At 38.7% G+C, this 23630-nt stretch overlaps 1 protein-coding gene and 2 pseudogenes across 13 annotated transcripts in view; 2 read left to right on the top strand and 1 right to left on the bottom strand.

The window, feature by feature from the left end:
* Nucleotides 1–23630, top strand: part of ANKS1B (ankyrin repeat and sterile alpha motif domain containing 1B) — a 1063758-nt gene that overhangs the window by 27295 nt on the left and 1012833 nt on the right. The window lies entirely within an intron of this gene.
* LOC128316474 (60S ribosomal protein L37a-like) lies at nucleotides 158–13634 on the top strand (annotated as a pseudogene).
* LOC128316472 (proteasome subunit beta type-5-like) lies at nucleotides 17493–18313 on the bottom strand (annotated as a pseudogene).

The following is a 23630-nucleotide window of genomic DNA, read 5'->3' as shown; positions in this document are numbered from 1 at the left end:
GCGAGATCGTGACCTGGCTGAAGTCGGACGCTTAACCGATTGCGCCACCCAGGCGCCCCTAAAAAAATTTTTTTAACGTTTATTTATTTTTGAGACAGAGACAGAGCATGAACGGGGGGGGGGGGCGGTCAGAGAGAGAGGGAGACACAGAATCTGAAACAGGCTCCAGGCTGTGAGCTGTCAGCACAGAGCCCGATGCGGGGCTTGAACTCACGAACCGGAAGATCATGACCTGAGCTGAAGTTGGACGCTTAACCAACTGAGCCACCCAGGCGCCCCAGGATATTTTGTTTTAAGCTATAGAATAGGGATAATCTTACCATCATCAGTCTATGCATGAATTGGTTATTTGTTTACATATATGACTTACATAGTAAGCTGTAAACTATTTAAGGGTGGGGACCATGTGTGTGTGTGTGTGTGTGTGTGTGTGTATGTGTGTGTGTGTGTGTGTGTGTGTGTGTGTGTGTGTGTTTAATCCCTCTGCCCTCCAGTGCCTAACAGAGTACTTCAATACATATTTTGGTGACTGAATTAAAGAACTCAGAATTCAGTCAGTCTAAATGTATGTTCTTTGCAACTCAACCCTGGAGGTTATGGGTTTCATGTATTCCTTTAGTGACCATGTAATGAGCTCTTAAAACCTGTAAGTGGCTGTTTTAGAGTTAGGCAACAGCCCCTCAGGTGACTACAGAAAGAAGAGATTAAATGCCGGGACCCCACAGTTAGATAGGAGATGGCCTTTTAAAGACTGCTCTGATGTGCAGTGTTAAGCCGTGTTGTCACCCTGAGGTATAGGGAGCAATAGATGGTTAAAATTGGTGAGGTTGGTTTGGGGACCAGGCTCTGTAGAGAGCCACGTCCAGAAAACAAAGGATTAAAGTTTCCCCATTTTCCATTATGAGGAGCAAGTCAGGGAGTTTTGTAGCCTGATGTAATCAACAGTATCTTAGGTGTCTTAGGTGGATGTCAGGAGGGAGCTGAGGATCTGAGGACCAGTATATCATAGCATTGCTGGGAAAAAGGCAAAGTGTTTTTTTTTTTTTTTTAATGTTTTATTTACTTTTGAGACAGGGAGAGACAGAGCATGAACAGGGGAGGGTCAGAGAGAGGGAGACACAGAATCTGAAACAGGCTCCAGGCTCTGAGCTGTCAGCACAGAGCCCGACGCGGGGCTTGAACTCATGGACTGCGAGATCATGACCTGAGCCGAAGTCGGCTGCTTAACTGACTGAGCCACCCAGGTGCCCCAAAAAGGCAAAGTCTTAATGGTCTAGACTGACACAGGGCCTGGGAACATAGTAGGTCAGAGAGCAGAAAAGAGAGCGAGTTTGACACTAAGGCAGGTTTTTACTTGATCAGCTATTTGTAGGTCTTGGAATGAGTGAAGTAGCTTTTGAGCTGAATTTCTCAGTCTTCACTTTGTTGACATTTTGGGCCTTGTAATTCTTTGTTGGGGGTGGGATAGGGCTGTCCTTTGCATTGTGGGATTGCTGCATCCTTGGTCTATACCCACTAGATGCCAAAAAAAAAAAAAAAAAAAAGAAAATGTCTTTAGGCATTACTAAGTATCCCCAGGGAAGCAAAAATCATCTTTGGTTGGTAACCAGTGTTTTAGAAGAGTATGAATCAAGTGGCCACTGTTGACTAAAGAAAGGGTGAGGGAAATAGTGATTATAAGTGACTCTGTAAATGTTACATCTTTTTGTATGAATTCCAGAAGGAGTAAGGACCAAAAGTAATCTAATCAATACACGGGCTGGAAGAATGAAATAAATACAAAGAAGAAAAGGCATGCATTTGCAAATGCATGGAAATATGTACTATTTTATTTATTTATTTTGATAGTGAGCCCAAGCTGGGGAGAGGGGCAGAGGGAGAGATAAAATCTAAAGCAGACTCCATGCTCATTGGGAAGCCCAACATGGGGCTCCATCCCCACAACCCTGCAATCACAACCTGAATGGAAATCAGGAGTCAGGCTTTCAGCTAACTGAGCCACCCAGTTGCCCTGGAATTTATTTTATTTTATTTTATTTTATTTTATTTTATTTTATTTTATTTTATTTTATTTTAGCATATGTGCTGCCAAAGTGAGTACTATTTTTTTATTTCATTTCATTTCATATTTTAAAGTTTATTTATTTATTTTGAGAGAGACCAAGCATGTGTTTGCAGGAGGGAGGGGAGCTGAGAGAGAAGGACAGAGAGAATCCCAAGTGGGCTCTGTGCTCACTAGCTGTGAGACCACCACCTGAACCGAGATCAAGAGCAGGGCGCTTAGCCAACTGAGTCATCTAGGTGCCCTACCCCTGAACTATTTTAGATTGTAGTGGAGAAAAAACATTTGGAGAAAGGAGATTGGAGTTGTTATAGTTAGCCATAGTTTGGGAAGAAATTTTAAAGTCAGGTAGAAGGTTTAATTAGGTTGGAATTAGAGTTTGATTAGTCTGAAATTGGCCAGGAGTAAGTTGTTAAAAAAGCTCCTGGATTGAATTTATTTTTATTATCTTTCAATTTCCTATTTATTTCATTTTTTGAAAGTGAAATAGGAAAGGAAATCCATTAGCAATCCTTATCAAAATAATACCAGAATTCTTCACAAAGCTAGAGCAAAACAATCCTAAAATTTGTATGGAATCAGAAAAGACCCAGAATAGCCAAGCAATCCTGCATAAGAAAACCTGAGCTGGATGCATCACAATTCTAAACTTCAAGCTGCATTACAAACTGTAATCATCAAGACAGTATGGTACTGGCACAAGAACAGACATACAAATCAAGGGAACAGAATAGAGAAGCCAGAAATGGACCCACAAACGTATGGCCAACTAATCTTTGACAAAGCAGGAGAGAACAGCCAACGGAAAAAAGTCTCTTCAGCAAATGGTGTTGGGAAAACTGCACAGTGACATGTAGAAGAATGAACCTGGACCACTTTCTTACACCAGACACAAAAATAAACTCAAAATGGATGAAAGACCTCGATGTAAGACAGGAAGCCATCTAAATTCTCGAGGAGAAAGCAGGCAACAACCTCTTTGACCTTGGCCGCAGCAACTTCTTACTCAACACGTCTCCAGAGGTAAGAGAAACAAAAGCAAAAATGAACTATTGGGACCTCATCAAACTATAAAAAATTCTGCACAGAGAAGGAAATAATCAAAAAAACTGAAAGGCAACTGACAGAATGGGAGAAGATATTTGCAAATGACATATGGGATAAAGGGTTAGTATCCAAAATCTATAAAGAACTTCTCAAACTCAACACCCAAAAAACAAATAATCCAGTGAAGAAATGGGCAAAAGACATGAACAGACAGTTTTCCAAAGAAGACATCCAAATGGTCAACTGACACATGAAAAAATGCTCCACATCACTCATCATCAGGGAAATACAAATCAAAACCACAATGAGATACCATCTCACACCTGTCAGAATGGCTAACATTAACAACTCAGGCAACAACAGATGTTGGTGAGGTATGGAGAAAGAGGAATGCTTTTGCACTGCTATCTAGTGGGAATGCAAACTGGTGCAGCCACTCTGGAAAACAGTATGGAGGTTTCTAAAAAATTAAAAATATAACTACCCTATGACCCAGCAATTGCACTACTAGGTATTTATCCAGAGAATACAGGGGCATTGACTCAAAGGGGCACATGCACCCCAGTGTTTGTAGCAGCACTATTGATAGTAGCCAAAACATGGAAAGAGCCCAAATGTCCATCGATAGATGAGTCGATAAAGAAGATGTGGTGTGTGTATATATGTGTATGTACATATACATTTATATGTATATATGCACATATATACATACACATACACACCCACAATGGAATATAACTCAGTGATCAAAAAGAATGAAATCTTGTTATTTGCAACAAGGTGGATGGAAGAATATATTATGCTAAGCGAAATGTCAAAGACAAATATCTGATTTTACTGATATGTGGAATTTAAGATACAAAACAGATGAACATAAGGGAAAGGAAGTAAAAATAATATAAAAACAGAGCGGGGAGACAAACCATAAGAGACTCTTAAATACAGAGAACAAACTGAGGGTTGCTGGTAGGGTGTTGGGTGGGGAGAAGTGCTAAAGGAGTGAGGGCATTAAGGAGGACACTTGTTGGGATGAACACTGCGTGTTACAGGTAAGTGATGAATCACTAAATTCTATTCCTGAAATCATTATTACACTGTATGTTATCTAACTTGGATTTAAATTTAAAATAATAAAAATAAAGGAAATCCTTTAATTAATGAAAATCCATGCTTTGTTATTTTTGGTATTTTGTCCTAATCACCTGGCATTACCTTCCTCACATCTGCTGAGCAACTCTCCAGTATTGTAGCCATTATGGGGATATTTTGCTGTCTCTAAAAGACTACTTTTCTTACATTTGAGTCCTCTCAAATTCATGGTGAAGTTATCTGGACTATCTCTGCTTTTGCTGTTGCGTCAATCAATTATCAGTCCCTCTGTAAATTTCTTATTACATTTACCAGAGCAGCTGTTCCAGACCTTTTTCACTTTTCCATTCTTGCTCGTCACTCTCAGCAGGTAGCGTTGTTTTTTATTTAACTGAAATTGAGGAAATTCAGGCATGAGCTTTTTAGAATTTTCCCCTCTACATTTCTCTACCTCTATTTTTATTTTCTCTTTGCCTCTATTTCTGCACCATAGTAAGAAATGTTCCTCCCCCCCGCCCCTTTTTTTAAAGTTTTTATTCATTTTGAGGGACAGGGGCCTGGGGAAGGACAGAGAAAGAGGGAGAGAGAATCTCAAGCAGGCTCTGCACTGTCAGTGGGGAGCCCAGTGTGGGATGTGAGCCCATGAACTGTGAGATGATGATCTGAGCTGAAATCAAGAGTCAGACACTTAACCACCTGAGCCACCCAGATACTCCAGTGCTCCTTTTTGCTAAGATCAATCTCTGCATCTGTGCTTCTGATGACATATCCTTCCTTTCTTTTCCAAGCCTTTGTTAATTATCCTTTAATTTTCCCCTTGATTTGAATTTTTATTCTCTTGTTTTATCTTTTGTTAAAGAGAAATAAAATCATTTCATGAGACTTGTTAAAGAACAATAAGGCAGACTTTATTCAGGACCACAGCTATAGGTGTAGGGACCACTGCAAAGGGGTTCTGTAGTTGGACAAAGAGATTGGACTCAACTCTAAATAGAACAAGGAAAAGTAGGAAGTTACAGCCAAGGACTAGGATGGGGGTCAGTGAATGTAAAATTACTGAGAGGAAACTCAGGGGCAAGAGGAATATGATCTAACAGAAATCTTGATTATGGTAGGTCAGGGTGATCAGACATTACCTGAGAGATGGTGGAGCGTGAGGAACCCAATCAGATATTGAGGGTGATCAGATAGTAAGGATAAAGAATTCTGACTAAACTGAATTAGCAGGATTCTTCCTAAAATTGGATAATGAAGAGATGAACGTGGAAGCACAAAAGTTAGGGCCTAGTTGAGAAAAATGTTCAGAAGAGTCTGAGTAGAGTTTGGTCATGGAGAGATTCTTTGTCACTTTCTTTCTGTATTCCTGCCCAGGTTTCTCTTTTTCTTAAATAAGAAACTGAAAAAACACCCAAACCTTTCCTTGACCTTACCATATTGCTGCTTGCTCAATCTCATGCTTTTTCTCCTCTTTTTCACCATTAGATTGTTTGAAAAAAGGAAGAGCCTATGCATACTGCTTTACTAAATACTCTTTTAACTTTTGTTTCTTATGCTATTGAAGCATCTCTCTTAAACTTCATTGTTATCTTTCTAATAACCAAATCATATGGTACCCCCATTTTTATCTTTCTGTGTTTGTCAGCAGCATTTGCTATTTTTGACTATCTTTTCTTTCTTAAACCCTTTTCTTCTGTTGATCTTTGTGACTTAATACCCACCCACCCTAGTGGAACAGGGCCCTGTCTTACCCAACGCCATTTTAATTCAGCTGTTGGCCGGCCTACCATAAATATGTGTGTGATGCCAGCCAGGACCAGAAAGAAATGCCTAAACAAACCCAGATAATATCAGCAGAACTGCTTTGCTAACTAGTAGATTCCAGAGCAGTTATAAATGGTTATTGTTTTAAGCCACTGAGTTTTAGGATGGTTTGTTATGCATCATTATTGTGGCAGTGGACGACTGACAGAGCACAAGAACAAGACCTGAAGGGAATTATCAAAAAATATTATAGAAAATTTTCTAGTTCTGTAGGATCCAAGTCTCTAGACTGAAAAGTTTCCCCAGGTATCCAGCATAAGGAATGAGAAAAGATCACAAAACCTGAAATTTAAGAACATTATGGATTAAAATAAAATTCTTTTGTATAAAACAAAAGAAAACATGAAAACAAATCATATAGAGATGAATGATAATCAGAATTATATCAAACTTTTAACAGCAGCACTGGACTATAGAGGACAGTGTCGCAATGCTTTTAAAATTGTAAGGGAAAATCACTTTCAGCTTATATTTCTCTATTTAGCCAAACTATTGATGAGGTAGTATAGAATAAAGAAGTTCTAAGACACAGAAAGATTAAAACATTTATGCCTTATGTGTCCCTTTGTAGAAAGCTTTTGGAAGATGAACTTGCATAAAACACGGGTGGAAATCAATAAAAAGAAAGACATAGGATGCAGAAAACAAAGGATTTAATGTATGAGGACAGAGAAAAAAGGTTCCTTGAGAATAGTTCTTCAGTAGGCTTAGAGAGCACCCAGTCCAGATTGGAGAAAAAGGGTAGAGGACTATGAGAAGGATTTGGGAGGAACAGTGAAGTGCTTGGTATGTTTGAAGGTTTGGAAAAAAATGACCATTGACAAATGTGTTAGACTGGGATAAAAACAGTGATAGGTAAGTGGAAAACTAAGCAGAAAAATATCAGATATTTTTATAAGTATGGAAACGTCACATTACATTATCTGGCTCAGGAATAAAGAATATTTATGTAGTCAATGGTATAAACACTGACTACTGATTTAAACATATATTTGTATTGAGAGAACAGTATGTATGTGTGTGGGGGGAGTGGGGAAGAGGCTGATGGTGTAAGAGAGCAATATTCTCCATTACTATAAAGGGAATTAAAATTATAATATTGGAAATTGAGCAATTGAGAAATATCCATACAAGCTTTATATTTAGACCAGAGCAAACTACTAAAAGAATCCTATGAGGTATAGCACTAGAGCAAATGACGTGTTTTTTCAGTTAAGGGATAGAAAGTAAATGTTTTAGGTTTTATGAACCATATGATTTTTGCTGTTGTAGGGTGAAAGCAGTCAATTGACAATTCATGAATGACTGGACATGGCTGTGTTCCAGAACGTTACAAAAACAGATGGCAGGTTCTCTGGGTTCTGTCCTAGTTTGTGGCAACATGGTTAAATGTGCCAAGAAAGTTGGAATCGTAGGTTAATATAGGACCTATTATGGTGCTTCTGTCAGGAAAATGGTGATAAAAATTGAAATAAGCCAGCATGCCTAGTATACTTACTCCTTGTGTGGCAAAACCAAGATGAAGAGATGAGCTACGGGGATCTGACACTGTGGTTCCTGCATGAAAGCGGTAGCTGGTGGTGTCTGGACTCACAACACCATGTCTACTTGCACAGTAAAGTTTACCATCAGAAGACTGAAAGAATTGAAAAACCAGTAAAAGCTCCACCCTTTGAAACAGTGCTAGCCTATAGTAAATGGATTAATTTATGTAACAAAAAGAACAAAACCCGATGGTGGGTTGGATTTGGGCTTATGACATAGTTTGTTAACCTTATGACTAAAGGGCAAAAGGAAGTAAATAGGGATAATTTTCTCTTCCTGATTCAAGTTCATTTTTTGAACTTCCCTACCTTTCCCCCCCATTAACTGCAGAGTATAGAGTAATTTTCCATATTGCCCCTCACATCAGTGTCCAATTTAATGTTTGTTTGTAAAGAGCTTGTGCTTTAGATTATCCGAACTATTTACCATCTCCAAATGTTGACCCAGATTTCTTTCTGTGCCTTATGCTTTTTCCTCTGGAATTACTCTCCTTACTTTACCTCTCAGCTTTTCAGAAGTGTATGTATCTTTCTGAGTTCCATCTGAAATAGCTGCTTCTCTAAGAAACTGTTACAGTTTCTTTCCACCTTACTGTAAACCCTTGTCCAGGTAGCCAACCAGAGATGATTTAATCCCTCATTTGGTAGAGATTGAGTTTTGGGGTCAGTCAGTCCTGAATTTGAATTTATAATCTACTTATATACTTGCTGTATGACCTTGAAAAAAATGTATTTAACCTTTCTGAACCTTTTTTTTTCTTATCTGTAAATATTTTGTATGGTTCTTTATAAGTTAAAGTGGTTTAATATTGTTTTCTTCCTTTTACTTTTAACGCTTATCCCCCATCCCTTATCAACTTGAGCTCAGATTATGTCTTCCTCATCTTAAATAATCCTGAAGCAGTTCTCAACAAGCATTGATTTGATTGAATTGAATTAGGAAGGCAATGTCTTAGTGTTAATTCTTAGCTGAAGAGTTCTGATTTTATGATAAAATTAGAGAAATTTTGTATTCTACAGTTTGCTGGTTCCCTAATTTTTCTTACATGGTCTATTTTTATTAGTTCACTTCTGTTTTCTACCACATTGCAAAGGAGGTGCAGTGTTACAGAAGGGAATACAGTGGCTTGATTTTTCCTTTGATGGGAACTAAGCCATATGTTTGTATTGAGTCAGCTACTCCAGACTCTGAATTCCCAATCAGATGGTCAGCAATGTTTAATTGAATTCCCAATATGTGCAAGGCAACACTGGGTGCTGTCACTCTAGGGAGGTGTAACCATCTGGAAGAACTTTTTCAAAGAACCCAGAATATGAGAATATGTCTCTTTGTATCTAAATTAAAATGATACTAAATTTGGCAAAGTAAATAGCTGGCATAAGTGCTGTCTTTTGCGTCCCACTCTCCCCTTTTATGATTCTTTCAATCTCCAAGAAAAGGCATCCTCCTTTTTTGCTATGGTGAGGCTAGTGTACGTTTTCCTTGATTTCTTTCCTTCCTCATTATTGCAATTCGTGTAATACAGGATTCTGATGTTTAAAATCTTCAACATCTTTTAGCTGTTGCATCCTTTTCTAACTTTAAATATGTATATATGATAGGAAGAATCCTAAAATGCCCTCCTAAGATTTCCTTCCATAATCCCTAGGACTGTGCATATGCTGGATATTACTTCCTTGATTGTTACATTATATACCAAAAGGGAGGGATTTTGAGATATAATTAAGGTTACTGATCAGTTGACCTTAAAATAGGGAGATTATCTAGATAGGCCTAATATAGTCACATGAGCCCTTTAATAGAATGTTTTTCAATTGGTAGTAGAAAGGGAAGCCAGAGATTCAAACATGAAAGCATCCATTGTATTGTTGCTGGCTTGAAGATGGAGAGGCATATGTACAAGTGTGGGAGAGCAGCCTCTAGGAGTTGAGAGCAACCTCCAGCTAATTTACAGCAAGGGAATGGCTGGATATAGTCCAAATTAGCAAGGAAGTGGATCCTCCCCCAGTGCCTTCAGTTGAGAGCTCAGCCTAGTCAACACCTGGATTTTGTGCTTGGGAGATCCTAAGCAGAGAACCCAGCTAAGCCCACATGGACTTTTGACCTACAAAATAGATAATAAGTTTGTGATAATTTGGTACCTAGCCATGAGAAACTAATACAGCATTGGTCTTCCTTATTAAGAGTTGAGTTCCATTCCCTGCCCCACTAGTTGTCCTATTTGTTTCTTCTTTTCATCGTTAAACTTCTTAATTAACTTATCTAAACTTACTGTCTCATCTGTGTGCAACTTATGCTTTTCTCAGTTCCCATGCATCTGTCCCAATAGTGTCCCAAAATAACTTTCTGATGAACTGGCAACTTCTTCCTTACTAAACCCAAGGACTACTCCATTTGATGTTTTGTATTGATTTTCTTTCTTGAAATTAGTACTTTTTGTAATACTTTTGATTCTATTTTTTTCCCCTCTTTTCTTCTGTCTCCTCTGTTGTCTTCATTAGATCTTGTTGACCAGTATTGGAATTGAATTTAGGAGCTATTGTAAGGAACCAGCAGAGATGAATAAAGCAACAAGAATTTGAATAAAAATGTTAGGAAAGTCCAATAATTTTCATGGTGTCTTTGTTAGCATAAGGCTTTTCCTAAGGAGCCAGATGTGCTCTGTAGACATTGTATAGGTGTTATACCAGTTACCTGTTACCACAATAATGCTTCCTAACAAGCTACCCCAAACTCATGTTTGTATGTTGTATTAAAAACATAATCATTTATCATTCATGCATCTACTCATTTAGGCTGAGCTCAGTCAGCCGGGGGGTTTAGGTTTGGTGGCTAGGTGGATCTTATTCTCATTGCAGGTTATTGAAATACCAGTTGGCTGTGCTAGTACTGGTAAGACTTTACATGTTTCTGTCCTCCTTGGTGGAGTGATCTAGCCAAAGCATACTTTTCTCATGCCCATGACAGAGGTGCCAGAGGGCAAGTGGAAACATGTCAGAGCTTTTTAAGGCATAGCCTTGGAACTGGCATATACTGTCATCTCTGCCTCATTCTGTTAGCTCGAGCAGGTCACATGGCCAAACCACAAATTAGGGGGTGGGAGAATATATGCTACTATAGACTGAATTGTGTGCCCCCGCCCCTGCCCCCTGTTCCCTATGTTGAAGACCTAATCCCCAGTGTAATGGTATTTGGAGATGGGGACTTTGGAAAAATTTTTTAATGTTTATCTTTTGAGAGAGAGAGAGAGAGCGAGAGGGAGAGCGAGCCAGGGGAGGGGCAGAGAGAGGGGGACAGAGGATACAAGCAGGCTCTGCACCGACAGCAGTGACAGCAGTGTGGGGCTTGAACTCACGAACTGCAAGATCATGACCTGAGCCGAAGTTGGACACTCAACTGACTGAGCCACCCAGGTACCCCGGTGATGGGGCATTTGGTAGATAATTAGGTTTGGATATGATCTTAAAGGGGTGCTCTCATAACTGTCATCTCCTTACATGGACAGGCACCAGAGGGCTGGCTGGTTGACAGGAGCTCACTTGCCTTCTCCCCTACCCTTGCCATATGAGGACACAGCAAGAGGATGGCCCTTTGCAAGCCAGGAAGGGAGCTCTTACTAGGACCTGTCATCCTGATCTTGGACTGCTAGCCTCCAAAACTGAGAAAATAAATTTCTGTTATTTAAGGCACCCAGTCTATGGTATTTTGTTATGGTAGCCCAAGTCGATAAATATATGCTCCATCATATTAGGAGGAGGAACTGCAAAGATGCACATCTGATAAAGGTCACTGATGTAGGGAAAGATGGAGAACTGTCACAAAAAATGCCATTTGTCAAAGGCATTGAGTAGTATTTCACATTCTCTTCTCCCCACTCAGAGTAAGCCTCTCTACTCTTTATAACCTTTAAAAATATTGTCTGTATTCTATAGTAATCATTATAGGTTAGGTGATCATGCCATAACAAGCAACCCTCAGCTGTCTCAATGATTTGACACAACCAGAATTTATTTCTCTCTTGCGAATTTACTATGGATCTGGGTTCTTTATGGTACCTTCTTCCAGGTGTTGGTTTAGCATTCTGCAGTGCCTTTGTCCATGGCACCTCCTCCACATTAACAGGTGATTACCATGGCAGGATTGGAGGACTGGACAGCAACAGTTAAATGCTTTGGTCCTAAAGTTACACATTTTTATTCCTGTGTACCCAGAAGTAGAGGAGACCTATGTATTGGTGAACATTAATTATGACTTACTCTCACCTCCCCCTGCCTACAGACCTCATTTTCCTCTTCTGGGTTGCATTTCCTCCTTCAATAAGGAAGGTGTGCTAGATGACTTTCTCCTCAGACATTCTGTAGTAACAGAATGCCAACAGTCTTTGCCATGCTGCTTTGGTGCTCTAGATCAAGTGCCCAGCACTTTCCCAAAGTCACCCTACTTTATTAGAAATATCTGTGAGGCATCCTTAGCCTCAAATTAGTTTTCTAGGATCATTTACTATTTCAACTTCAGTCCAAATTGATACCTCACTATTCCTTAGACATGACCTTAGCCTTAACCTCATATTGGTTTTATCCTTGTCCACTCTGCTGTAGCCACACTGGCCATTTTATCTCCCTCAAATATGGCAAACTTTTTCCTGCCACAGGGCCTTTGCATTTGTTATTTCCTTTGGCTTGTTCTTCCTTATTCTGGTTCTGTCTCATTACTCTCTTCTCACATGGAAGCATGTTATCACCTCAGAATGGCTTTACTGCCTTATCTAGAGTACCCCCCCCCCCCGCCACCAGTCACCACAGCATATTACCTTCATGTCACTTAGTGCTATCAGAAATAATTTTGTATATTTATTTGTGTTTATTTTCTGTTCTTCCAAGTTAGAATTTAAACCCTCTGAAGATAGGGACTTTGCCTGTTTTCATTGCTCAATGCCTAGCACTTAGAACAATGTTTGACACATAATAATCCCTGAATAAAATTTGTTGCTGAATTGATGCTTGTTCCTCAGCATATGGTCTCATTACTTCCTTTGCCTGGCTACCTCTTCCACCCCATTTCCTTTTAAACATGCCTAAATCGTATGAGTTCTTCAAGGTCAGCTTAAAGACCACGTCATGAGTTTTTCACTTATTCGTGTCTCCAGTTACTTCATAGTAAGAAGGCATCCTTTACCTCTTGAATATCCATTAAAAATATTTTCAGGTATTATTCTCAAAGGACTACAGTATTTTTAAGATTCATTGTGTGTCTTAATCTCACAACCACCCAGTGATGAATTCCTCGTAGATGAAGATGCTTGGACAGGCCCTGTAGCTTGTAAGAAATCCTGTCATGACTGGAAGCCATGTGTCTTGCTTTGAATCCAGCATCCATTCCTCCATATCACAAGTGATGTTCATTTCCTTCCTACATGTTGTTTAAACACAAATAAAATAAACTGTGGTCCCTGTCCCAGTAGGAGCAACATCACATTGTGTCTAGTTCTCTCCTTACGTGTCTGGGTATCTTAGAGGTGGCATGTACCAAGTGTTGCAGGAACCCTGAGGAGGTAGCATCTGAGGGCCAATGAGCAGTGGGAAGGGGACCTGCAGTGACTTCCCGGAGGAGGTACTTAATAAGTCTAGTTTTTCTTTAAATTTTATTTTTATTTTTTAAAATTTACATCCAAATTAGTTAGCATATAGTGAAACAATGATTTCAGGAGTAGATTCCTTAATGCCCCTTATCCATTTAGCCCATCCCCCCTCCCATAACCCCTCCATTTACCCTCAGTTTGTTCTCCATATTTATGGGTCTCTTCTGTTTTGTCCCCTTCCCTGTTTTATATTATTTTTGTTTCCCTTCCCTTATGTTAATCTGTTTTGTCTCTTAAAGTCTTTATATGAGTGAAGTGATATGATTTTTGTCTTCCTCTGAGTGACTAATTTCACTTAGCGTAATACCCTCCAGTTCCATCCATGTAGTTGAAAATGGCAAGATTTCATTCTTTTTGATTGCCGAGTAATACTCCATTGTGTGTGTGTGTGTGTGTGTGTGTCTGTGTGTGTGTGTGTGTGTGTGTGTGTGTGTGTATACCACATCTTCTTTATCCATTCATCCATCGATGGACATTTGGGCTCTTTCCATACTTTGGCTATTGTTGATAGTGCTGCTATAAACATTGGGGTGCATGTGTCCCTTCAAAACAGCACACCTGTATCCCGTGGATAAATGCCTAGTAGTGCAGTTGCTGGGTCGCAGGGTAGTTCTATATTTAGTTATTTGAGGAACCTCCATACTGTTTTCCATAGGGGCTGCACCAGCTTGCATTGCCACCAACAATGCAAGGAGATCCTCTTTCTCCCCATCCTCACCAACATCTGTTGTTGCCTGAGTTGTTAATGTTAGCCATTCTGACAGGTATAAGGTGGTATCTCCTTGTGGTTTTGATTTGTATTTCCCTGATGATGAGTGATGTTGGCATTTTTTCATGTGTTGGTTGGCCATCTGGATGTCTTCCTTGGAGAAGTGTCTATTCATGTCTTTTGCCCGTTTCTTCACTGGATTATTTGTTTTGTAGGTGTTGAGTTTGATAAGTTCTTTATAGATTTTGGATACTAACCCTTTATCTGATATGTCATTTGCAAATATCTTCTCCCATTCTGTCGGTTGCCTTTTAGTTTTTCTGATTGTTTCCTTCTCTGTGCAGGAGCTTTTTATTTTGATGAGGTCCCAATAGTTCATTTTTGCTTTTGTTTCCCTTGCCTCTGGAGATGTGTTGAGTAAGAAGTTGCTGCCAAGGTCAAAAAGGTTTTTGCCTGCTTTCTCCTCGAGGATTTAGATGGGTTCCTGTCTTACATTTAGGTCTTTCATCCATTTTGAGTTTATTTTTGTGTCTGGTGTAAGAAAGTGGTTCAGGTTCATTTTTCTGCATGTCGCTGTCCAGTTTTCCCAGCTCTACTTGCTGAAGAGACTGTCTTTATTCCATTGGATATTCTTTCCTGCTTTGTCAAAGATTAGTTGGCCATATGTTTGTGGGTCCATTTCTGGGTTTTCTATTCTGTTCCATTGATCTGGGTGTCTGTTCTTGTGCCAATAAGTCTAGTTTTGAAGGAAGACAATTCAGCGAGGCTGAGGAAAAGATAGAAATTCTGGCCTGAGCCACAGGAACAAACTTGCAGAAAGGATAATCCCCAGGGCTAAGAATTCTCTTAGTAAGGTGGTTGTGGTTGAAATCATAGGCACCTCTCACTTGATTCTGCAGCACGGAGAGGAGGTGAAGTCTGATGCTTCTCAGAGGGGGAGCACCCTACTGCTCCAAGACTAGGGATTCAAGGATTAGTGAAGACAAAACCAGCTTGGGAGCAAAGGGTGAAAGGTCAAGAAAGGACTACCAAAGAAGGGGCATTTTTAGGTTGAAAGTTTAGAACCATGGACATCTAAAGCCAGAAGAGTGTAGAGAGGATTCAGTCTAGAGTTTGCACTGGGCATGCCCTATTGTATGCTACATTTTACAACAGTTTTGTGCCTATAGTGGTATCAAATTTGTAATTAGAATGCTGTCCCTCGCAATTATCAAAAAGCTCTACTTAAATGGCCTTAAACAAAGAAGGGGATTTATTGGATCATGTAACTTAAAGACCAAAGAAAGGATGGGTTTCAGATGTAGTTGATCAGAGCTTTATTATTTTTCTTTCGTGATTCTCTCACCTCTGTCCTCTTTGATGTTGCCTTCATAATAAGTTGGCTTTTTGGTAGCAAAATGGCTGCTGCTGTTTCAAACCTCCCCTCAGTGTATCTTGCCACTCAGAAATGCCCCTTTTCCCATTAAATCAAGTCCTGGTTTCCTTCTGATAGGATTAACTAGGGTTCTGTGCCCATTCCTGAATCAAGTATCCTGATAAGGCAGATAATGATTATGGTGGTTCTTGAGGCCATTCAAGATTAACAACTCCTTTTGCTAGTGTTAGAGTTAATTCTATCCAGGTTGCTTGGCTGCTATACAATAGAAAGAATGGAATGGATGTTAGGGTGGCATTCTTCCATTTCCTCTGGAAGGACTGTTTCTTGTTCTCCAGTGTATATTCTCCAGTTTCAAGTTCATGATGGATACTCAGTAAATATATATTGAATGAATAAATCAAATATTTTATGTATTTTTTTGTCTTTTTACCAGCGTTTCTTGTTTCCTTTCTCTAGTTCTTTCCTGTTCTAAAAACAGTGCTTTTATTTTTTGCCCTCTTAATCCTTTCCCTCCTGCTAATGACATGTAACTCATGTAATCATTCTGTATCCAAACAAAATCATTCTCCTTCTGCTATTCCTATCAAACTACTGTCCCATCACTTTCTTTCTTTCTTTCCTTTTCTTCATTGTCAGACTCCCACCATTTTCTTTTTCTTCATGGTCAGACTTCAAGAGAGTGGTTTGCTCTAGCTGTCTTTTCTGCCTCATTATTCACTGATACCTCAACTTCTTGGAAACAGAATTTTTCCTTATCACTCTGCTACTCTCTCAAATGTCACTAATGCATTTGTTTTGTTCCCAAATCCAGTGATCTTTTTTTCTCAGTCCTAATTTTCCATGATTTCTTTGCTGCACCTAGTATTGTTGATGGTCCGTGCCTCTGGAAACAGTTCCCCTAATCTTGATGGTCCTTCTCCTTCTGCCTCTCTGATTGCTGTCTTTTGTCTTGGTTTGGTTTGATTTACTGATAATTCTTCCTCTTTTTAAATTTTCTGTGCCTTCCCCCATCTTTTTAATGTAGATATTTTCTAAGTTTCTACGTGTAACATCCTTTCTTATCTTTTCTAGCTTTGAACTTCAGCTCTCATGTTTATGCTAGATGTTTCCCACACTGTAAGACCTTACCTCTGTTGTCTTTTTCAGTCTTGAGTTTGTAACTGCCAGCTGAACATTTCTACTTGGATATCCTATACAGTATGTCAAAAACTGCCCATATTTTCTTCCCTGCCTACCTTTTTCTGCTCTATTCTCTGAATGGTGTTCCATTCTCTTAGTCATCTAGACTAAAAATTCAAAGAGTCTTTGACTTCTGTTCTTCTTCATTCATTGTATTTTCGGTCAGTTTTCCCTACTGGAACAATTAAGGGAAACCATCAGCTCTTTGAGATAAAGGGCTATGGCTTATTTTTATTTCCTGTCTCCAGCTCCTAGCATGGTGTCTGGTTGGTACATAGTAGGTGCTCAAAAGGTGTTGGTCAGATAGGTTGATTTCACCCATGTAATATCTCTATGGTTATTACTATTGTTACTTTTTATTCCCACTGCTTTTTTAAATTCCAGTTTAAGTCCTTGTTATTTTTGATCTGGACTCCTATAATGATCTTGTGATTGCCTTTGTTGTCTCTTTTTCTAATCTACTGTAAGTATTGCTTTTAGATATACTTTCTAAAGCACAGACCCAGTAATGTCACTGCACTCCTGAAAAACTTCAATGAGTCCTTATTAACAACCAAATAAAGTACAAATTTCTCAGTTTGCTTTTCAGGGACTTCTGCGGTTTGGCCCTAAATAATCTTTTCATCTTCATATCCCTTTCTTCTTTATTTTCTAGGCAAATTGTTACTTTCCTGCTTCTGTTGCTAATTTATTAAAACAGATACTTTCTGAATATCTACCATGTACCAGATGCTTTGCTAGAAACTGTAGAGAATTGAAAAATTGAAAAGTGCCCTTTCAGAACTTGAAGTCTATTTGGGGAGAGAGACATCGAATAAGTAATTACACATATAACTATTTCACTGCAAGGCTGTTTAAAAAAAAAAAGCATTCATTCATTCATTCATTCATGGTCGAAAGGCATAATGTTAATGTCCAAGAAGGTAAAACAATCACCTCTGCAGCAGCAGGTCATTAACGACTGGTAATACATAGAGGTCAACAGCACCAGAGTTTAAAAAATTATCAACATAATTGAGGATCTCTCCACTATAGGATGGGGAGTTGTATTCACATTACCAACAATAGTCACTCCAAGAAATGCAAGCAGTCTCATCCACCCTTATTCAAGGGGTAGGTCAACTATATTTGTCATGTAGATCAGCTACATTGTCACTGGAGACTGGAATCCAGCCATCCTCTTGGATATGTAGAGGTTGACTGCACCTCCTGAGTAGACATCTGTCTAGGTGGCTTGGTTGATGGCTTGATGGGCCAGATCATAGACCTGTTCCACCTCTAGGTCAGGAGGAACCCCGATCCATGACCTGATAAGCATACACAGAGCTAGAACCTACAGAGAAGGTGGATCCCAAGATCCAGTTTCCTTTACTGTTCACATAGTAGAGGCCAGGGCCTCTCTTATCCCAGCTACAGATTAGGGTGCCCATGGACAGTCCCATGCCTTTATACTGATATATCATCTTGACAGGCAGCTTGAAGGCAGCTGTTACTGAAATACATTCCTTGTTTTGAAGCTCATAGATTCAACATTGCTGAGCCAATAGGTGCTCCCAGAAGCTGCATGCTCAGCAGGTAGGGACTGGTCTCTATAACCTTCCTTACTGCCTGGGAGGCTATATAGGTACCCATTGTGGCCTGAGAGTCTGCTGCAACAGTGACTGCATGTTGAAACTTGAAGGCCAGAGTGGTGGTTCCATTATAGCATTTGTATTCTTGGCTCTTTTAGGGTACTCCAGTGGGGCGTGGCCAGGCTCAGGCCATTCCTGGGACTCCCTCCCTTTTTTTTTTTCCTGCCATAATGCTGCATATTGTGCTGTTTTTTAAAACCCAACTCAAATGTCCTTTCTTTGGTGACGCCTTTCCTTATCTCAGCTGGAATTCATTCTCCAACTTCTGATTGCACTTTATATCCTCTCATGATTCACCTCACTTTTTGCTTTGTATTATTATATGTGAATATTCTTTCTCTTACAAGCTATTTGAACAGTGTGGAATTTGAAACACTTAAAAAAATTTGTTTTTAAATGTTTTTATTTATTTTTGAGACAGAGAGAGAGAGAGAGAGAGCGAGCATGAGCAGGGGAGGGGCAGAGAGAGAGGGAGACATAGAATCCAAAGCAGGCTCCAGGCTCTGAGCTGTCAGCACAGAGCCTGATGCAGGGCTTGAACTCATGGACTGTGAGATCATGACCTGAGCTGAAGTCGGGCGCTTAACTGACTGAGCCACCCAGGCACCCCAAATTTGAAACATTTTAAGTCACTCTTGAGTATCTCAGTATATTTCTTACAGCAAGTTGGATGAATTAAATAAGTTGTATTGGGGGTCAGTTTTCTCACGTGTTTAATCCAAGAATCACTTTTTTTAGGAATTATTAAACTTATTTGGCACACAGCTAGTTAGAAAATTAAATTCCAGTTAAGTTTGCCAATAATTATAACTTTTGGGTATTTACTGAATTTTAAACAGATGATTTTTTAAAAATTTACTACATAATCTCATTTTAATCTCCACAATAGACCTATCAACTAGATTTGGGAATTTTGTTAATGTAGATTGATGCAGTGTGGGGAGGACAGAAGAATACAATTTATTTTATTTTATTTTTTACATTTATTTGATTTTGAGAAACAGAGTGAGACACAATGTGAGTGGGGGAGGGGCAGAGAGAGAAGGAGACACAGAATCTGAAGCAGGCTCCAGGCTCTGAGCAAGCGGTCAGCACAGAGCCTGATGCGGGGCTTGAACCCATGAACTGTGAGATCATGACCTGAGCTGAAGTCAGACGCTCAACCGACTGTGCCACCCAGGCGCCCCCAGAAGAATACAATTTAAACATAACATATAATAAGAAAATATGAGTAGTCTTTTTTGAGACACAGTTCTTGAGTTTATCAATTTGGCTGAATTTGTCTGCTAGATTTTTTGCTTCTACATTTTGATAACCCACATCTAATTTTAGCTTCTTTATGGTATCCTGCTGATTTTCTCATATAGAAGTAGGGAGAACTCATTTATTTAGTGATGTTAATAATAACTGTGCTAACAATCAAGTATGCTTTAAATTGTCATACTTGTAACATGCAATTCTGACTACATATACTGTGTCTTTTCTTTTTGATTCTTGTAATAAAAACCATAGACAGTGGAAAGCATTGTTATGACTATGCCAAAGGGCATTAGTAGTTGCATGGAACTGACCCCTGCGAGGCTGTAACCTACAACTTTGATCTCATTAGCAGTATGTGATTACCATTCATCTAAATGGACTACATAGATGGACCAAATACAGTTCACATTTTCATTCTTTTACCTAACTCCAGACTATATAAATGTTGAGTCTCAAACAGATAGTTAAGGGATAATTATATTTTGATGTATATTTATAAAACTCAAACCTATGAGATTGTTTCATGTAAATTTGTAGGGCAGCAACATAAATTCTTTAAGTCCTGTTTACTTTCAGCTTCATGTAAATGGTTTGGATATCGTGTGTACCACCCAAACTTGGCACTAATGTAGTCATTAGTTTATTGCTGCTCTGCACACCTGCATTTTGACTGTCATGGTATTTGATATCACCAAGGGGCAAAGGAGGTCCAGTGGGAATGTTTTCTTTCTGTTTTATGTAGGTCATGGCACTTTTGCTCTCTGTACTGTTTCTGTGCCATTAGAATGGTGAACTGGTTTGCAGGATATTTAAACAATTTTTAATGAGGTACAGCATATAGTGAAGTGAAGTACACAAATCTTGGGTACAGCTCTGTGAACCCAGGTCAAGATGGAGAACATTTCCAATACCCTAGAAGGCTGCCTTATACCCTTTCCCAGTCAATGGGCGGCACTTGAGAGGTAATTACTGTTGTGGCTTTTATCTTCATATTAGTTTTGACTTAGTTTGGTTTTGAAATTCATATAAATGGAATGCAATTATACTAACTAGCCTTTTTTGTTTAGCTTCTTTTACTGATTTTATTTCTGAGGTTCATGCATGCTGCTGCAAATTGTACTAGTATTTTTTAATTGTTGTGTAGTTTTATTGTATAAATATACCACAATTTATCCATTCTACTGTTGGTGAACAACTGGATTGTTTCTAATTTTTTGTTCTTATGAATAGTGTTTCCATGATCATTCTTGCACACATGTTTTGGGTGTGTATGTGTATATACTTTTGTATATGTACATAGATACGCATTTTGTTTGGCATAAATGTAGAAGTGGAATTTCTGGGTTACAAAGTGGGCATAATTTTAGTTTTGCCAAATGCTGCCATATAGTTTTCCAGAAAACTTTTTTACAAATTTACACTTTAAAGCAGCAATGTAGGAAAGTGTCAGTACTCCACATCTTTGCCTACATTTGATACTGTCAACCTTTTGAATTTTTATTCTGGTGGGTGTGTCGTCATATCTTGTGTTTTAATTTGTATTTTCCCTGATGAATGATGATGTGGAGCACCTTTTCATATGCTTATTGGCCATTTGGATATCATCTTTTATGAAGTGCCATGTCATACCTGTTTCAGTTATTTATTGTTGCTTAAGTAAAAACGGTTTATTATTATTTTTTACAACTCTATGGTTGACTTGGAGGTTCCTTTCCTGGTTTTGTCTGAGCTGTCTTATGCAGCTGCAGAGCTAGGGGTGGTCTCTTTGGGTTGGAAGGCCCAAGGTGGCCTTACTCCCTTGTCTGTCAGTTGTGTTGGCTTTGGCTAGGGCACCTTGTTTTTGTTTTTTGTTTTTTTCCTATGACTTCTCATACTCTGGTAAGGCGTAGGGCTTCCTTATATGGTAGAATAGCATTCTAAGAGGGTAAAAGTGGAAGGTGCAAGATCTCTTAAGACCTAGTCTTGGAAGTTATATAACCTCACTTTCACCGTATTTTTTTTTGATTAATGTGAGTTATGACCAGCCCACATTGGAGGAGCAGCTATGCCACATTGCAAAAGGGCAAATATACCGGGATAGGAATATTTGTAGCTATATTTTACCACTTTTTCACAAAGTTTTTGATTATTTTTTATTGGATTATCTTATTGATTTATGGGAGTGTTTTATATATTCTAGACACCAGTCCTTTGGCAGATAGGTGTATTGTGAATATCTTCTACCTATCAGTAGTTTGGTTTTCTGTTTTTTCATAATGTCTCTTGATGTATAGAAGTTTTTAATTTTAATAAAATCCAATCTGCTAGTCTTTAATTTCATGGTAGTACTTCGGTGTCTAATTTCACTAGAGCTTTAATAATTAATTTTAAATAATAGTGCTTCTAGGACAAGAAAAAGAATTATTATCTATAAAGCCATTTATTTTTTTCCCACTTATTTATTAAATTAGTAAACTATTGTAGGGTATTCATCAGGAAGTCAAGTACTTTTGAAATGTGTATTTAATGGAAAATTGAGAGTTTGTTAGTTTCATGGCTATTAATGAAAGTTCATATGTTTGGGGTAGGTTTTTTATTTGATTACCTCATTCTGGGATGTAGACCTGGTTTAAATAGTAGATCTCAAAACAAATTTGAATCAGATATTTTCAAATTCCTTTGAACAGGCATAGAACTAGACTTATAAACAAAATCCTGTGCCTGTGGGAGCCAGGCATTACCTATTCTTTAATATTTAGGTAGCCTTTAAATTTTAATGTTTAGTCCTTTTTTAAAAAATTTATTTTGAGAAAGAGAGTGTGAGCGGGAGGGGTGTGCAGAGAGAGGGAGAGAGTTCTAAGCAGGCTCTGCACTGTCAGCATGGAGTCCAATGTGGGGCTTAAATCCATGAATCATGAGATCATGGTCTGAGTCAAAACCAAGAGTTAGACACTTAACCAGCTGAATGATCCAGGCACCCCAGTGTTTAATCCTTTCAATAAAACTTTTTCCAGGAAAAGCTATCTCACTGAAATTCTTCCTTCAGAGAGGTCTTCCCCTCCCCATTCTCCTACAGTAGATTATTTGTACCTACCTATATTACTAACTTATTCTATTTTGTCTTGTTTGCTATTAGTTATTTCTAGTTTTTCTACCCTATAATAGTGTTATTCATGTAATACTTAACAAAATTATATGAGTGCTTATCATATACACTGAGTATTGGCATCACATTGGTTAATGAGAGAGATGTGATTCCTACCTGTAGAGGATGTAGAGTCTACAAAAGATAATGTAAATAAATTTGTAGCATAGCAAGTACTGTAACAGGGAAAGTAAAGAATGTTATAAGAATGCTTAGAAGGGTTCCCCACCCTATACTTGGTGTTAAAGGGAATACTTTTTGGAGGAAGTGACATCTCAGGTAAGACCACTCACCAGTTAAGCAATAAGGTAAATGGACTGGATCATTCAGGACCATGCAAATTTTATAAAAGGAACTTGACTTCTTTCCAAGAATAATGGGAAGCCACTGAAAGAGAGTGACATCATCATTCTTGTTTTGCTTACTATTGTTGTATGAGAAATTATGTAAAACTTAGAAGTTTAAAATGACTATTTTATATTGCTCATGTTTTTGTAGGTCAGTAATTTGTTACTGGACAGTAATCTGTGTGCTGGGTGTTCCTCATTTAAGGCTTTGTCACTTAGTTGCAGTCAGATGTCAGTTGGTGCTAAAGCCATATAAAGATGTAAGTGGGCTGGATTTCTGATCTGGCTCACTCACATGGCTGGTAGTTGATCCTGGTTGTTGATGGACCATCAGTTTTGCTACTGACCAGATTCCCTACATGTGGCCTCTTCAGCATGATGTTTTTGGGGTAGTCAAGACTTTTTACATGGTGGCAGGCTTTGCTCAGAGCAAATGTCTCAAGAGAATCAAACAAAAGCTTCATGGGCTTTTCTGACCAAACTTGGAAGTTATAATAGTGTCATTTCTGCTGCATTTTATTGTTAAAAGCTAGTCATTAAAATTGAGCTGGCTTCAAGGGGAATGGACATAGACCACACCTCTTGATGGGAGAGGTATCAAAGAGGTGTTTAAAAGATACAGACATGTTTTAAAACCACCATGTCTTTCCACTGGCTACAGATTATTTATAATTCTCTCAAATGCAAAATTTATTCCCTCCAAAGTCCTCTTCCATCTTAAAGGATTATTTATTCTGGCATGAGCTCAGGATCCTCTTATCTAAATCAACTCTATGTGCGCATGAGTCTCCCAATGTGCC

This window comes from Acinonyx jubatus, chromosome B4, assembly GCF_027475565.1.
Source record: "Acinonyx jubatus isolate Ajub_Pintada_27869175 chromosome B4, VMU_Ajub_asm_v1.0, whole genome shotgun sequence".
In the NCBI taxonomy this organism is placed as follows: domain Eukaryota; kingdom Metazoa; phylum Chordata; class Mammalia; order Carnivora; family Felidae; genus Acinonyx; species Acinonyx jubatus.
The sequence above is the reverse complement of the archived record's forward strand: the minus strand, read 5'-3'. Positions and strand labels throughout refer to the sequence as shown.